The sequence below is a fragment of the Vicugna pacos genome, chromosome 15 (genome assembly GCF_048564905.1).
Source record: "Vicugna pacos chromosome 15, VicPac4, whole genome shotgun sequence".
NCBI classification, from domain to species: Eukaryota; Metazoa; Chordata; class Mammalia; order Artiodactyla; family Camelidae; genus Vicugna; species Vicugna pacos.
In genome coordinates, this window is record NC_133001.1 from 48,232,207 (window position 1) to 48,248,690 (window position 16,484).

The 16,484-nt window shown below is 52.1% G+C and overlaps 2 long non-coding RNA genes across 2 annotated transcripts in view; one reads left to right on the top strand and one right to left on the bottom strand.

The window, feature by feature from the left end:
- Positions 1-9,964: 9,964 nt before the first annotated feature.
- On the bottom strand, positions 9,965-14,095 carry LOC140685771 (uncharacterized). The gene is made up of 3 exons (XR_012059192.1): positions 13,084-14,095; positions 11,516-11,583; positions 9,965-10,244 (listed from the first exon to the last, which is right to left on the bottom strand). It is a non-coding gene; the product is annotated as an uncharacterized lncRNA (long non-coding RNA).
- A 640-nt stretch (positions 14,096-14,735) lies between these two features.
- LOC140685773 (uncharacterized) overlaps positions 14,736-16,484 on the top strand; it is a 292,798-nt gene continuing 291,049 nt past the window's right edge. Inside the window, exon 1 of the long non-coding RNA XR_012059196.1 lies at positions 14,736-14,971. This is a non-coding gene — a long non-coding RNA (uncharacterized lncRNA). The remainder of the gene's footprint in view (positions 14,972-16,484) is intronic.

The window sequence follows — 16,484 nt, forward strand, 5'->3', positions numbered from 1 at the left end:
CAAGAAGATAGAAGGACACATCCACATAGCAAAAAACATGATAAAAAGAAGAAACCTACAAAGAAGCCCCCCAAAGCAGCAGTTATGACCTATGAATATGCATTTAACAGCACGAATCAGAGCCCAGCAGGTCATCCCAGCTCTGTGTGTCAGCAAACGTGCAGCACTGACGTGATGAAGGTCTTATTTTTCAGAGGAGGAAACAGGCTAAGAAATTCAGTAACTTGCCCAAAGTTACATCCAAAATACGTATGAACGTTCACAACTGCAATTAATGTCAATTGATTTTTTTGTTGCTGGCATCAACTCAAAACAGAAAAATAGATTTTTTTGTGTGTCCTGATACAAAATTTAAATTGCTCATAAAATGTTTTAGTGCTCATCAAGGTAAGTACCAAAACAATATAAAAATATTTTTAGTTTTTATAATGGAACATTTATTATAATTCTGGAATTGCTTGTTGGTAATCTTCCTGCCTGATTGAAAACAGACACAAAAGATGGTGAAAAGCAGATCAATACTGAGAGCAAACTCCATTTGGAAAATTGAAAGCCACGGCTGCCAATATGTAAATTTGTATCTTATGTTAAGAAAAAGTGTCCAACATTTATAAAGAAGGCAAAAGGGGGATTGCATATCCTTTCAATCTTGTGCTGAGCACAGTCTGACAGACCCACCCACGACTCTTTCAGTTCTCCAGGACTGCATCTTTCTTTGATTTCCTATTTACTATCTTTGCGGGGCGAAGGAAGGGTTAGCATTTTTTTCTTTATTTTTAAAAAATTTATTTCTTACTGAAATGTAGTTGATTTACAACGTTAGTTTCAGGTGTACAGCAAAGCATTTCAGTTATGTATATACACATACATATATGTATTTTCCAGATTTTTTTCCATTATATGTTATTACAAGAAATTGAATATAGTTCCCTGTGCTATATGGTAGGTCTTTGTTGTTTATGTATTTTGTATATAGTAATGTGTATCTTTTAATCCCAAACTGCTAATTTATCCCTCCCCCACCTTTTCCCTTTTGGTAACTATAGTTTGTTTTTTATGTTCATGAGTCTATTTTTGGTTTGTAAATAAAATCTATATCTTTTTTTTTTTTTTTAGATTCCACATATAAGTGGTATCATAATGATATTTGTCTTTAGGGCCCAGACTCTGTGAAATTGAAGATTTCTTGAATTTCACGTTAACTTGCAGATTTTTCTCCAGGGGAGATGCAGATGATTGTGGTAGAAACGATAACCCTAAAGGTTCTGGTTTTATTGCCCTGGAGGACATTAACCAGTTTTGGTTTTAACCTAGTGACTTTATTCCCAAACTCCTTCCTCCTTGACCACAACTACTCAGTTCCTCAAAGGCTCTCTTCCCATCCTGGTGGTTCTTGAGTTAAACACACACTTGTGCCGAGAGGGTTTGAAAGCACACAGTGGCAGTGGGACATCAGTCCGTGAGAAGCAGAGTTCTCACAAAAGCTTCCATTGTGGAGCTTTGTACCTGCTGCTTCCTCTGTCACCCCAAGGCTGAGCCCTCCTGTCTGTCCTTCAGGCCTTTGCTGGTCTGTTACCTCCTTGTGGCTCTTCTCTGACCATCTCGTTTAAAATGCAAATCCAAATCTGACTCCTCCTCTCCCTGATTTCCTCTCTCCATCCATACCACATTTTAATTTTGTCTGCCTGTCTTCTCCTCCCGGGGAGGTAAGCTGTCCCACGGTGGAGGTTTCTGCCTCTCTTGTTTCCTTCTGTATCATTAGCATCTAGAACAGTGTCTGGCAGACAGAAGGGCCTCGACTCTGTCCAATGGATACATGAATTAGTTACCATAATCTGCTAATTAACTTGCTATGTGGATCTTGCAGATTCAGCCCTGGCTGTTAGTTGTGAGGCGGACAATTGTTTGTCCCCTTGTTTCTCTGCTGATTTTGAGAAAGGGCCCGAATTATAGTTGTTTTCATTTTATTGACAATAGCTCAGAGTTCTAGTTTAATTTAGAGGAAGAAAGCTGTCTAAAAGACAAGCTCAGATTCCACAAGGACTTCATGTTTTAATACGACTTTGTTACAGGTACCTGTCATGGGGTCATGTGTTGAATTGTGTACCTCCCCGCCAAAGATATGCTGAAGTCTTAAGCACCAGTAGCTTAGAACGTGACCCTATTTGGGGTTATAAAGACATAATTAGCTCAGGCGAGGTTATGCTGGAGTGGGGTGGGCCCTTAAACCAATATGACTGGTGTCCTTATAAGAAGAGAATTTGGATACAGACGCAGAGGAGGAGGCCATGTGACGATGGAGGCAGAGATGGAGTGATGCTGCCATTAGCCTGGGGCTCCTGGAACTGAAAGAGGCAAGGAAGGAGCTCCTGGCAGGAGCCGGGCCCTGCTGACATCTTGATTTCAGACTTCTAGTGTCTGGAGCTGTGAGAGATTAGCTTCTTTTCTTAGAAGCCACCCGGTTTGTGGTACTTTTATGGCAGCCCCGGGAAACTAGGTACCCAGTAAATGTTAGTTCAATTTCCGAATGACAAGCCTTTTACACAGACGCCTTTGTGTTCTGGCACCCACAAAATGCAGCTCTGTGGGAAAAGGGGTGAACATTTTGTGAGGACAAGCCTATAGACAAAAGATTTCCAAAGGAGGGGAGGAAAGAGAGGGCTCTACTTTCCTTCTTTGGTCACGACCCTGACTGAACTAGGAGAAGGGCAGTGACTAAGCTCCCTGCAAAACATGCGGGCTTGCCCTGGCCTCCTGCTGAGAAGTTCATTGCCTCCCCATGTGCCTTTGAGATACTCGGCTCTTGGAGGACAGAGGCTCCTCTGGCCTGAGAATGGAAAAGAAAAGTGGGAGGCCCTTCAGGCTGCCAAACAACAAGCCAGGTGAGACGCCATCCAAGTTGGCTGAGCCAGCAGGATTGGGAGCTGTCGGTGGGTCCAGCAGAACGATAGTCATTTCCATTATGAACAGCAGCTGCCTGTAGACTTAATGGAATAGGAGCAGCCTCTTGGATCAGAGGGTGGGGTGAAGGGTGAATGGAATGGGGCGCCTGCATATGGAACCCCAAGCCTCCGTCTCACTGGTGCCAGCGCGTGGCAATGGCCAGGGGCCACTGCCCTTCCCCATTATTCTCACTCCCACCTCCCTGCCTCTGCTCTCCTGTTCTCTCCCCAGTGTTCTCTCCCAGAATACGCTCTTTCCTTCGTTGATTTAAACCCTACCATTCATCAAGTCTCAACAACTACCATTAACCCTTCCCTGCCAAGATCAGCCCAAACTCATCTTGTTCTCCATTTTCCATTATGATCTAGACAGAGCACCTTTGCCACTGAATATGGTCCACTGGCCAGTAGCACTGGCATCACCTGGGAGCTCATTAGATGTGCAGACCCTAAGTTCTAAGCCAGACCTACTGAATCAGAATTTACATTTTCATGAGCTCCACTCGTGCTTCATCTGCACACGAAGGTGTGGGAAGCACGGGTCCGTATGAAGCACGGGTCCGTATTGCTGGTCTCGGAGTGTGGTTTCTGGAGCACCAGCACCAGCATCACCTAGGAACTTGTCAGAATGCAACCTGTGAGCCCCACACCAGACCTACTGAACTGAGTCCCTGGGGGTGGGGTGGGGGACCCTGCCTTCTCCTGGAGACTCTGAAGCACACTCAGATTTGAGAACCACTTGTCTACGTCACTCCGTCCATCATCTAATGATGCTCTTTCATTTCCTGGCTGTTTGTCTTTCCCTTCAAGTTGGGGACGCTGAGACCAGGAACAGTGTTTGTGTGTGTCTGTGCGGCCGAGGTCTCTGCATGGGGGGATGACTGACGTCCAGAGTAACTGTCCAGTGTCTCTGTTCAAGCATGTGGGGGCTGGAGAGAAGGGAGAGGATGAAAGGGAGGGTCCTGGGAGATTTCCCTTTGTTCTGAGTCTCTCAGGGGTTTGAGGTTTCTTGGGGTAGAGGAGAAGGTGTTACACTTCTTCTCTCAAATCAGAGACCACATGGGTAGGTACCATGTAGTTTTCATAATGGGTTAATACCGCGTCAGGGCCTGACCTGATCCAGAACTCGGTCTCCAACCGTTTTACGTGGCTTTTCCTCTGTGGAAAAAGCCATTATTGCCATTGAGCAAAGAAAGCAGTGCTGGCTCATTGTTCCTTTTCCTGGATCAACAAGTCCTTCATCCGGGCAAGTGGCAGTGCCTAGCTCTCTGGCTTACCAGCGAGAGGGATTCTCAGACATGACTAGCATATAGCCTCCTCCTCATGAGCTCTCATGAAACACTGCTGTGTTCCTTCACCATCCACTAACTCCGCGGCCAGCAGTCTTGGGCTGGGGAGCAGAATGTCCCAGAATGTTGCCTTAAGTGCTCTTCCTCCTCAGGCTGGCTGCTAGCTTTCAAATTTCTAGACATAATTCCTTTTGAATTGCTTAATGGGCATATAATTTTAATCAGAGTCATATGACACTTGAGCTGGAAGAAATCTACTCTTCTATTTTTATTTATTTATAAGGCTTTCAACAAAAAACAAAACTGAGGAGTTACAGAGATTATCTGTATACTGTCGACCCTCACACATGCATAGCCTCCCCGTTATCAGTATCGCTGCCCAGAATGGTCCTTTTTTTTTTTAACCAAGGATGACATATCATAATCATCCAAAGTCCAGAGTTTATCTTAGGGTTCACTCTTGGTTGTGTACCTCCAGTGGGTTTGGACAAATGTGTGGTGACATATATCCACCATTATAATATGATACAGAATATTTTCACTGCCCTAAAAATTCCTTTGTGCTCTGACTATTCATTTAGTGTACACAAACGGGAGAAGGTTCTGGAGTAAATGTCATGCAGCTGGTAAACCAGAGAACTAGGACTGGATCAGCCCTTCCGAACCTTCCGTTTAAGAATAAGAGTGACCTCCAGTTAGTGACGCACCTCAGTTTATACTTATTTGCATGAATCCTGACCCCAAACCCAGACCTGCTTCAAGATCCAATTCTTTGCCCAGGACTGTTTTCCAGAACGGGAGCCCCACAGGCCCAGTCCTGGGATGAACTGTGCGAAGGCCTGGAAACCAGAGAGCAGAGAACAGAGAAGCATTATGTATAAAGGCACCCAAGTCACACCCTAGAGGCAGAGAGGATGCCCCAAGGCGCAGGTGAGTTGTGTGGCTGTAGCTGGGGGGCTGCAGGGAAGGCACTGGCGCAAAGAACTCCGGGAGAGGAGAGAAGGGGCTGGTAGATGCAACAGTGTTTCCACCCCCTTTGGTGCTGTTATAATTTGACTTGCAAGTATGGGAAGAAGCAGCTTAATTCCCATAAATCTGAAGCAACCTGCTGGGAGGAGGGGCGGGGACTAGGGACTGCTTAGAGAACCTTCTCCTTAGACAAATGCCTGCTGTTTTCCCTGAATTCTCATGATATCTCTTCAAGCCTCATGATAGCCCATCAAAATTGGCATTTATTTCTATTTCACCAAAAGGGATGAGTCCTGACTTAAATTAGGCTGGAGTCAAAGCTCCTAGAGAGTCCAGGTCTTTCCTTGCCCTCACACCTAAGCTCCCTATAGGGTGACCAGCTTGCCCTGGTTTGCCTAGGACTTTCTTGGCTTTGAGACCAGAAGTCTAGCATCCCAGGAACCCCCTCAGTCTGGGGTAAACCTGGCTCTTCCTCTTTTTGCTCCCTAGACCACAGGCATCTTGACAGGAGCCACTCTGGCCCCACAGGGCCTGAGTCAGGCCGGTCTTGCTCAGCTGATGGGCCCTTGGCACCAGGGCAGCAGGCTGGCTCCTGCTTCTGGACTGGAGGGTCCACAGCCCCAGCCTGCTGCTGCTCCACCAGCTCCTGTCCTGCTGCGTTGTACTGTGGAGCACTGGCCAACAGGAGGCGCTGTCTGCCTGGCTGTACATCAGCTCAGACAGAGGTGGACAAACAACAGGAAGACAAATGGCTCAGCCATTGGGGAAGCCAATCCCTGCTGTTTTCACCTTGGGACGAATGTAGGTGTGAGGATCAAAAACTCATTCAGAATCAACTTCAGTCAAAAGGGACTTTATTTTAGGGATATAAGTTTATAGGATCCAAGAATGAGCCTGAGGTGCAGGCTTGGGGAGGGGAGAGTGTGGGAGCCGCCTCTCCCTGCTGGCTCTCCCCAGCTCAGACTTGCTGGAGTCTTGAGGAGCCCAGCAAACAGCACTGGGGTTTGGACCAACTGGCAGTGCAGACAGGCCCGTTTGAAGGGAATGCTGGGCTTCTTTGGGAGAAGTACTGGGTTGGAGGATGTCACTTACAGAGAGTGGAACACTTTTCCAACAGTGATGACTTAGAATTAGAGCAGTTTATCTACTCCCCACTGCACTGCCACGTGATGGGGAGGATGGGGGTTGCTGCTGCTGCCCCCTCTCCCCACGGAAGACTTATGGCCAGGAGGAAAGAAGAGAAACAGAGACTCGGGAACTTAGGCTCCTCCCAGGAGAGGAAGGAAAGGGAAGAGCTTGGTTCCTCATCCACTAATCTGGGGAGTCAGTCTACCTGAGGTCAGGGAGGGAGAGAGGGAGGGATGGGTGAGGGGGGAGAGCCGCTGGGTGTCACTGCCCACACGGAAGGGGCACCAGGAGTGGGGGGGATAAGCCTTTCCTCTCCCTCCCAGTAGTCCGACTGGAACAGCCCTGTCTCACAGCCACTGTGGGCACCACAGGCATGTTACCCCCACTGCTCTTCAAGCTTAGAGCCCCTTCCCATCAAGAAGGCTCTGGATTGCTGCTTCCTTCCTGAAGCCTTTCTCACTCTCCTCAGAGCTGTTGTCCCTTCTCTGAACACTTAGGCCCGTCAGTTTACACCCACTACTTAGGGCCTTTTGCTTTTCAAAACAGTTCAAGTTTTAGTCCGTGCTCTCATGCAAAACCTGGTGGCGTAGGGCCCTTCAAGGGTCTCCTTGATGTCAGCCAATCCTTGCACTTAAACTCTGTTCTTCCTTTTCTTTGGTGCTCTTGGTGTTTCTAAAAGCCTGATAATGAACTGGGGGCCTCGGTGGGGAGAAGCCAGCAACTTGAGGCCTTTGTGGTCCAGCTGGGGTCCGGCCCCCGCAGGGACTCTGCGGCCAGGGCTCTTTACCACCAAGGCCAAGAGCGACACTCCACTCGGCCCACCTCAGCCCTTACGGCTAACCAACCCATGATGTTCAGCTAGGTTAACAGGAGGGACCACCCATTTTTATAGTGAGAAACATTGCTCTCCTGAGACCATTACGTGGGCCAGGAAGGAGAGAACAGGCTGAGTTGAGAGCCCTGTCCATTACAGCACAATCTGGAAAGGAGACAAGCTCTGTAGTTGGGCCCCAAGGAGACATTCTTACCGCCCTCCTCAGAGACTGTTGCGGGACTGGCCAGGCCGGGCCCGCGACCAGAGGCCTGCATCTAAGGCCGTTAGATCACACGTGGAGGAAGACAGAGTTGCGCCAAAGATTTTCTCCAAGGTCAGACTGCGCTCTGTGAACTCCCACAGCTGAGTTCATGTTGGTCCCTGGGGGTGAAGATGGTCAAGTCGTCATCACTGGAAAACATTACGTGGGGAAGTGGGCAGCTGGGCTTCGCGGGTTCTGCCACCGAGACCGCGACTGCTCCTAGCAGGTTAGGCAGACACGTGAGAAAGTGGCGACAAAACAACCGGAGCTGTTGAAAAGTGCTTCCGGAGAACGTCGTTTCTAGCAGCTTTCTCCTCCTCTAAAGGACTTTGGACTTTGGACTTTAGTGACAACTGCCCTTGTCCCTAACATTTCTTCTTTGCTGACAGGAAACCAGACAATAGTGCTGAGGTCATTCATCTCATGTTGTAAAACAAATTCTAAGGCAACAAGCTTGGAGGGCCTCCAAAGTAGAGCGCTCAGCATTCTCCCTTGTTGAAGGAAGGGGCTGATCCCTGAAGATCCCTGAATGGGAACCTTACTGACAGGACAGCGGGGCTGATGTGTGCTTAGTTAAAGCTGTTTATTACATGTGAAATCCACTAACATCATAGAATGACTTACAGGTCATCCTGGGTAATGCCAGCACAATGGCCACTGTTGTGACAAGAAAGCAGCTGGCCAGGACTATGGCCAGAACCTTTGGGTGCTGCCCTCTGAGGAAGAAGGCAGGGTCTTAGGGTTGGCAGGTGACATGAGTTCTGAAGTTCCCTCTCAGATCTTGACTTTCTGGCTAACAGGCACATAGTCCCCAGAGTCACTGAACCCAGGCCATATGGTTAAAGTAGACTTTCCTGGCCCGAGTTCAAGGTGCATGTGGGGTTGAGTTGTCACTGAGGCAGGAAGACTAAGCTCTCTTGGCTCACATGGACTTTCTTCCAGGACCTCCTTCTTCTAGAAGGATAACCAGACTTGTTAAATGTCTCATAAAATGCTTGGCAATTAGCATAGCCAGACACTAGACAAGCTTGGTGGGTGAGAGCCAGGGGGTTTTGGCCAGAGTCCTTAGAACTCACCCAGATCTGCATGCAAGCCCTCTTCAAGGGAGAGTTCCTTGGGCTGAGAGAACAAAATGGGCCCAGCTGAGAGGTTGCCGTGGGATGCACAGTGCTGTTCAGAGAGCTCTGCAGAAAGGTGAGTTCACGGGTTGGTCAGGGCTTCAGGCAGCTCTCGGAAGATTAGGCTCCTTTGGAGCAATGGAGGGGAAAGTTGAAGATGTTCATGGGCAGCACTTCTCAGTGTCATCACCAGACAGCACAGTAGGAGGCATCTCATCTCGTCTTCTCTCCTCCAAAGGGCACTGGCCTGGACAGGGCCTTCTAGGGTCCTAGTGTAGGTGCACTGGGGTCAGGCAGTGTAGACACGAGAGAACAGAAGTGGAGGACAGTGGAGACTCCCTAATAGGAAGTCTATGAATTAGATACTTTACGACCACTTTGAAAGTCTTCAATGACCTGAAGGAGGTTCAGGTCCTCATTCTGCAGGAGAAAGTAGGAAATGGGAAATGACTGGTGCAGGTCACACAGCTAATAGCTGGCTAAGCAGAGGATCAGGCAGAGGTCCAGCTGATGCCAGGCTGCCTCCGACCACACTTAATCTGAGTTACTAGTTACCACTGGTGGGACTTGCCCTCTGGATGCTGATGCCAAGTCACCAAGCAGTATGTGTGAGCCCAGTCTCTTCCAAGAAACTGATGAGGTCCTCAGGGCCTGGGACTCCCAGGGGCTTTGCTCAGTGTCCATCAACCATCCCTGTAACCGGGAGCCTAGATCCCTGTTTGGCCCTTTTTGGTTCACTGAGAGGTCACCTCTTCGGGGGCAGAGGCCACATGTTTCCCCACCAGCCTCTTGACCAATGGCGGCTACAGGACTCCTTCACTCTGGGAAATAGGGTAAAAGTCTCCCTCCAACAGGTTAGTTTCTTTTCTGCAGCTGCCAGAGGGATGTGGAGACAAGCGAGGTGTGAGGCACTCCGGAGAAACCTTGCATCACCAGCATCTGCCTTCACCCATCCTGGCCCACAGTTACCCACAAGGAAGCCTGCACGGCGGTGGAGGAAACTGCTGGGAAGTCAGGGGAAGATCCCAACTGAGAAACGGCACAGAAGGCTGGTAGCTCAGGTGACACGAAGGTCACCTGGGAGACTGGGTCCCTGACTTTAGGGGTCTTGCTCTGGCACATGAGGTGTCCTTATAGAATCTTGGGCCAGTACCTCTGGTAGGATTGGGGTTCTGGTTCTGCCCTCTTAGTGTCCAGCTGAGGTCCTTGCCATCTGCAGTGATGTTCCACTGTGGGCTGCCATCAAATTCTGGTGACTCTGCCATCCAGCGCTTGTCCGGGAGGAATCCTGCTGTGGCGCCTGCGCGCTCATCAGCTCCCACCCGGAGAGCACCGCCCCCAACGGCCGACGCAGCGGCCATTTCCCCGCTGCAGAGCTCAGCGAGGGGCTCATCTCAGGGAGGGAAGCAGCTGATGTTCTCATGGGGGTTTTCTTCTCTGCCCTCCTTCCCCCAGAAACCCCCCAAATACCCTTACCGTTCGCTCCCCTTGTCTGCATCTCGGGGCTCTTCCTGGAAGCCCCCCTAGGCCCAGCTGAGTGAGGGTGCTACTCAGGGCAAGTCCTCCCTCTGTCCCCTGACTACTCACCGCCGTCTAACCTGGGCCTGTGACACCTCCGAGCCATCTCCTGGTGGCAGAACAGCTTTCTTGCTTGGCCCGTCCCCAGGCCTGCCCACTGTGGGTGGTGGTTCTTCACCTGGGTGGTTGCAGCAAAGCTTTAACCTCGGACGAGAGTGGACAAAATCAGAATTTACTCATTTTCACATACATTTTAGGAGTTGAATGCCAAGCCAGAATACCCCCAGCAGCAAAGATCGGGGGCCCTGCCTTCAAGGAAATCCGTTTAGAGGGGAAAATAAGGATACATAATAAAGGACAAATTACCAGTCCAAGCTCGAATGTGGTTACGACTCTGATTACAAGAGTTTAAAGGAAGGAGGGTTGGGGGAGAGGGAAGGAGGAAGCAGAAAGGCTTGTGGGGGATGCAGTAATTGAAATGGGCTCTGAAGCCTGAGAAGTCACACAGGAAGAGACGGGATCACTTCCATGAAGAAGATATGGAGGTGACATGGGGTGAGCTGGAGCCGTGACCATCTCATTCGTCTTCCCCAGGAACAGAGGAACTGGCAAGTCTGGAAAGGGATTCCACCAAGTGTCCACAGATGCTCAAGGCCTTTGATACTTGGGTCAGAAGCAGATGCAATGGCTTTAGAGTAGAGCCAGCAGGAGGCCTAAGGCAGGGCTGGAGGGTGGAATGAGGCAGTGCGAAGAGTAGGACACAAGGGCTGAACAGGACACAAGGCTGTTGGAGGCCAAGGAACCTCCTGGAAGCACCCAGCAGGAGACCCCATGGGTGCAGACAGAAGCCTGTCCACCCACTAATGAAGTCACATCCTCCATGCGTGAGAAGGTTTCTAGAGTCTTTAATGTGTCCGTCTTCTTCAGAGTCACCTCAAAGGGGGCTCATATTCTCTGGAGGGAAAGATCCCGCCCCCATCTACCCTCCAAGCTGGGTTCAACTTCCTCACCAGAAGCTTAGGCCTGGCAGTCCTCACCACAAGAGGCAAATGTGGCCACTGATGCCAGACGGGCCCCGGACCGCTAAGAGTTTTCTGCTTGCCTGTGGGCCTGGGATCTGGAAGCCATTTCTTCCTAGGTCTAAGGGATAGCAGGCCAGGCACCAATGTTCAGGCCATTCCTCATGAACCCTGCTGCCAGCTTGTCTTGGAGACCGGGACCCTCTCTCCATGAGACCACCCAGAGAGAGATGGCTCAAGCCTGCGTCCCGCTGCTGAGAAGCAGCCTTCAGATTGTGGCCACTTCTTGGGTCCGATATGACAACACATCCCTTTGTGACTGGTGGCCCCTGGGCAGTGCCTGCCCAACTCCTCCTCATGCTTCTCAGCCCCCAGCTTGACCACTCTCAGGACCCACCTCAGAGAGCACCCCTGGGGGAAAGAGTTTTGCGGCCAGTAGCAGACGGGGAGGCTTACCTGTGTGGAGGATTCCACCAAGGGGTCCTGGTGGAATCAGGCACTGGTGTCCCATGTAGAGCTCCCAACTGGAAAACAAGCCAGTCACTGACATGGCTGAGAACAGCTCAGCAGGCCTCACCACCCCGGATGGAGCGGAGGAGAAGCCTGTGTGGGGGAGCTCGTGCTGGGAGCCTAAGTGGGAGGCTCCCAAGTTGGGGGAAACTGAAGAAGGCAGGGGGCGTCCCAGGTGGGCAAGGTAAGGTAGTGCCACTCCTGTCTCCAGGATCTCAATGGACTACAGGGGAGGGGGAAGGCTGTGACGTGGTTCACAGCTGGGTTTTGAACCTGTTTTCTGAAGTCAGCCATCTATATACTGTACAGGAAAGAGGTGGGCAGATTAAACCAGGCTGGTCAAGGATTACTGGATAATGCTGGGTCCTGCCTCTAGGAGGGCCCCCAGCCAGCGCTCCCACATCCACTGCTCAGGGGCCTGGCTTTCAGATACCATGGGCAGGTTGCTTTTCAAGGATACCTGGCACCTGTTGAAGGTACACACAAGGGGGAGTGAGGCTCAGAGAGGTTCCCCTGGCTCTGCATCTCCTGGGGCCTCCTCGCCCCCAGTCAGGTGTCTTCTCCACTGCAGGGGCTATGCGGTTTACACACATTCCCAGGACCTGGCCCAGCCAATACCCACATCCATTACATCTTCCGGAGCAGGGAATCTGCCCAAGGCGACAGATCCCTCATAGGAATTGCCTTTCTTGTTGGGAACAAGATTCTCCTGAGGCATCTGAAGGGCTGAGGGCCTGACTGGGGCAGGGGCTTTGAAACCATCTTTGTGCACCACGGAACAGCAGGGTGCCACCTGGCGGTAGCAACTATGTACAGCGTACCAACCTCCATGCCTGTGTTCCTGGTGATCCTGGAAAATACTTGATTTTCTTCCTTCTAACCTCATCAAATCTTGCTTACAGGAAGGGATCTAGTTTGTGGCTGATAAGGCTTAAATACTAAGAGACTGTGTTCCATGTCAATACTGAATTTGGCTCACATTCATGGGGTGAGGAATGAATGAAAGAGGAACAGAATGTGGAATAGCTGTCCATGGTCTCTCCACTGGGCTCATGAGCTGGGACACCTCGATGTTCACACTGAGGGGAAACCACTTATCAGCCAATAAGAAGAGCAAGAAAGTTCTCAAGTCCCAGGGAAGACTTGGAAAGAGCTTATCAGAGAGGCCTGGCCAAGTCCTGCATGACTTGGTGGGACTGAGGTCCAACCTTGTCAGTAGACAGACAGGTGGAGGTGTGTGGGGATGAGCAGTCGGACAGAACAGAGCAGGCAGAAGCATAAAGGAGGGTCAGGATTTAGAGCTCTGATGTCTCATCTCACCTGTTCTGTTCAAGAACTCAGGACAGCTCCCTGTATCCTCAAAACCCCAAACCCCGCATCCAGGTTGTGCAGGGGCTCCAAGTTGGCCACCCACCAACTTGCACTGTAGCTAGGACAACAGCTTCGCCATGCCCCCCAGGGTCCCTCCCTGATGGCTCCCACCTGGAACAGCCTCAGTCCACCCCAAGCCTCACCTGCGCAAAGTCTGGCCTCCCACCAATCGTCCAGCAGAAGCGGTGCAGGAGGATGAACCAGGAATGAGGCAAGTTGTTCTAGCTCTGGTCTTGTTTCCTTAGCCGTGTAAGCTGCAGCCATAGTAAGTGGGATTTGGCTTTTCTGTTCACTCTGCAAAGCTGCTCTATGCATTAAGGCTTTGCAAGTCAACCTGGCAGGGTGAGGATGGAACCGTGTGCAGTCTCTGCTCTCACAACACAAGCCGACTCTCAGCTGGGACAAGAGTCTGTGCCAAGTTGAGGCAGAGCAAAGTCCAGGAGGGAAGGCTGGATTCCCCAAGCATCTCAGCCACAAGGGCAGGGCCTGGTGGTCCTTCCCACTGGTACGCGATGTTTGCCTTGGCTATTGTTTGTGATTGGGATGTCAGCTCTTGTTTCTCAGGGCAGTTGACTGGGTCCTCACAGAAGCCACCTCACCTGGTTGACCCTGTTACAGCACAGTACAGAGGTTCCCAGCACAGTGTTTATTGAAACATCTTCAGACTGTACAGAATTACAGCCGGAGGCCAGCTGGGCATCCAGCGGAAGGCAGCACCCCCAGAAGGGTCTGAAGTGGAAGTAAGGACACCTTCCAGCCTGGAGGAGCAGGTCGCCCTCAGCGTCCCTGGCACCAGGATCACTTGCGGGAATGCTCAAGGTTGATCCCAGGGGAGCAGACCCAGGGCTTCCTCATGGCGGGTGGGCAGGAGACACAGATGGAAGGGCAGGCATTGCCCCGCTGCCAGGCAGGCTGTGCTGAGAGGCCTCTCAATTCACTGTCTCCACTGCCCCCAGCCAGGCCAGCCTTACCTGGTTGGTCAGCGTGGCTGGTGGGGGACAGGAGGTTGAGGCCATCAGAACCTGCAAGAGCCCTTCCCCTCTCATCAGCAAGTTCTAGGCAAAAGGCTTTTTGCTCGGAAAGCTCAGGGCAGCCTCACCCAGAAAATCCTGGGGAGGCAGCTGCTCTCCCCAACCTTGGGAAGATCTGGGGGAGGGTCAGTTAGAAAGGGCGGGCCCGTCCCTGCTGCCCCTCTGGGAGCCCCTCGCGGACTCCTCCATCGTCCTTCATAGATCCGGGGGCAGCAAGAGGATATAGTTTGGGCGCCCCCAGGCCAGAGCCACGGGGAGAAGGACCCGAACAGCAAGGACAGCCTTGGGCAGAGAAGCGGGCGGATGGGGAGGAGAAAGGGGCAGGGGAACTGCGAGCGCGGGGACCTGAGCCTGCAGGCGCGTTAGCAGCAGCGCCCCCTCCAGGCGCCGAAGTTGGGGCTGGCCGCGCGGGGGCGATCGCGGGGCGCGGGGTAGGGGGCGTCCCCGAGGGGTAGGTGTGCGCCGCCTGCCGCCCGCCCTGCAGCTCCGTGCGGCCGACCCCGGGGGTGTTGCGGCGGGGGAGGCGCATCAGTTTTCCCTTATTTAACATCACTGAGTCGAGAGACCTTCAAGCTGCAGGAGCTCTGAGGCTGGAGGGCTGATGATGACTTGGTGCGACTGGGCCTATGCGCAGGGTCGGAGCCCCCAGCACAACAGGAGTGCCCTTCCCCCCACCCCCAGCAGATGGAAGTTCCCGGATGGAATGCTGGGCGGGGTCAGTGTGGACGTGACCCTGAGGCAGTCAGTGAGCGGCGTCTGGCAGCTTGAGCTGGGTCCGTGGGTGAGAGGCCCTGTGAACCCGCAGCGGAAGTGTACGCCTTCTCTGAGCGCCCATCATTACTTGATTCCATCCTAAGCTGTCTTCCACGCGTGCAGTGAGCTGAGGCTAAAATAAGAACCCTTATTTTAAGAAGTAACTGAGCACCTGTTCCGGGAAAGGTACAGTGTGCCATGCTTTCCATTCACTGTTATCATAGAATCTTCTTGGGAACCCTGCGAGGTAAGTTCTTTCAAAAGCCTATTTTAGATAAGAGGAAATGGGCTTATGGGAGTTAAGTGAATTGCCCAAGACCACAGAGCTGGTTAAAGGCAGAGGCAGGATTTGAACCCAGCGCTGCCTGACGCCAAGGCTTGAAAGTAAGTTGTTCACGTCATCGTGAACAGAGGGCATCTGAGCTGCGCATGGCCTCAGAGGTGTTGTCTATAACCCCGTTGCCCGCCCCTCCCCCCTCCCCGCCACTTCAGGGGTGGGGCCTGTGACTCCAGGCAGGGGTGCGGGCTTATCCCAGTCCAAGTGCAGAGACAGGCCTGGAGCCCAGGTCGCTGCTGAGTTCCCTCTGCTCCCTGCGCCAGGCCTTCTGTGAAGTGCCTGGGACCTGAGTTCCTCCCTGCTCCGGGCCTTCTGGAAGGCGCCTGGGAGCCCTGCCGCGTGTGTCCCTAGGGGGACAGAACTCGTTGGAGGGTCAGGCTGACTGTCCACAGCCGTTGTGAGTGGTCTGAATGGGAGGGCTCAGCTGCTCCACTCTCGCACATGGTTTTGCTATTTTAAACATCTGTGCAGCTGGTTAGATGGCCCTGCGAAGGGTAAAGGAGGCCTTGCTGTCCCTCCTAGGACCTGGTGTCTTGTCTTGGAGTCCAGAGGATGTGGGATGCAAATCTGACACCGCCACTTACGTAAACCTGATGTGGGGCGGCTTCCCTCTCCTGTCCAGTTCCTGGGCCTGAGAGTGCCATTTTCCCAAATGACCACTGGGTGTCACTCTCGCTCCACAAGTGGGCCTTCCTTCCCGCCGTCTAAGGGTCGTTGCCGGCTTACCTGCGCGGACCTGTGATGGGTGCCAGGGAGGTGTGTCCCCTTGTCTGCCTCTGTTCTGAAGGCAGTGGGTCTGACTTGTCCGGAGATAGTCTGTTGCTCCCTGAGAACACAAGCTGTTTGTAGACAACGTCAGGCATCTACTGGAATTGTTCACAGAACGCTTTTCTGTGGTCCCTGAGCGTACCCTGCTTTCCAGCGCCCTTGGTGTCGGGCTGTGTTTTTGCACGTGCAGTGTCCCAGTCTCAGCCCCTGGGGCTTGGGAGTGTATGTAGCTAGACCCATGACCTTATTTGAGGAATGGAAGGGCCTTGAAGATCTAATCAGGCGAGGCACTGCTGAGACCTTGACGCTGCCCTGGTGCGCACAGAACGCAGGCCTGCCTGTCCTCATGGACCCTCTCAACATGCTCGGGGGCAGGTGGGAAGGACCCGCCCTCCCCGTGCCACAGACTGAGGGTCTGGGCGGGGAGTGCCTTGTTCAGTATCACTCAGCTGGTCAGGGCTGAGGTCCCTCTACTGCAGTTCCGTCCCAGAAGAGGTGCCTGTGATAGGTTGAATCGTGTCCTCCCAAGTTCATGTGTTGAATCCCAATCCCCAGGACCTCAGAATATGACCTTATTTACAGATACGCTGTTGCAGGTTAATCACTTAAGATGAAGTCATGCTAGACTAGGGTGAGCCCTAATCCATGCGACAGT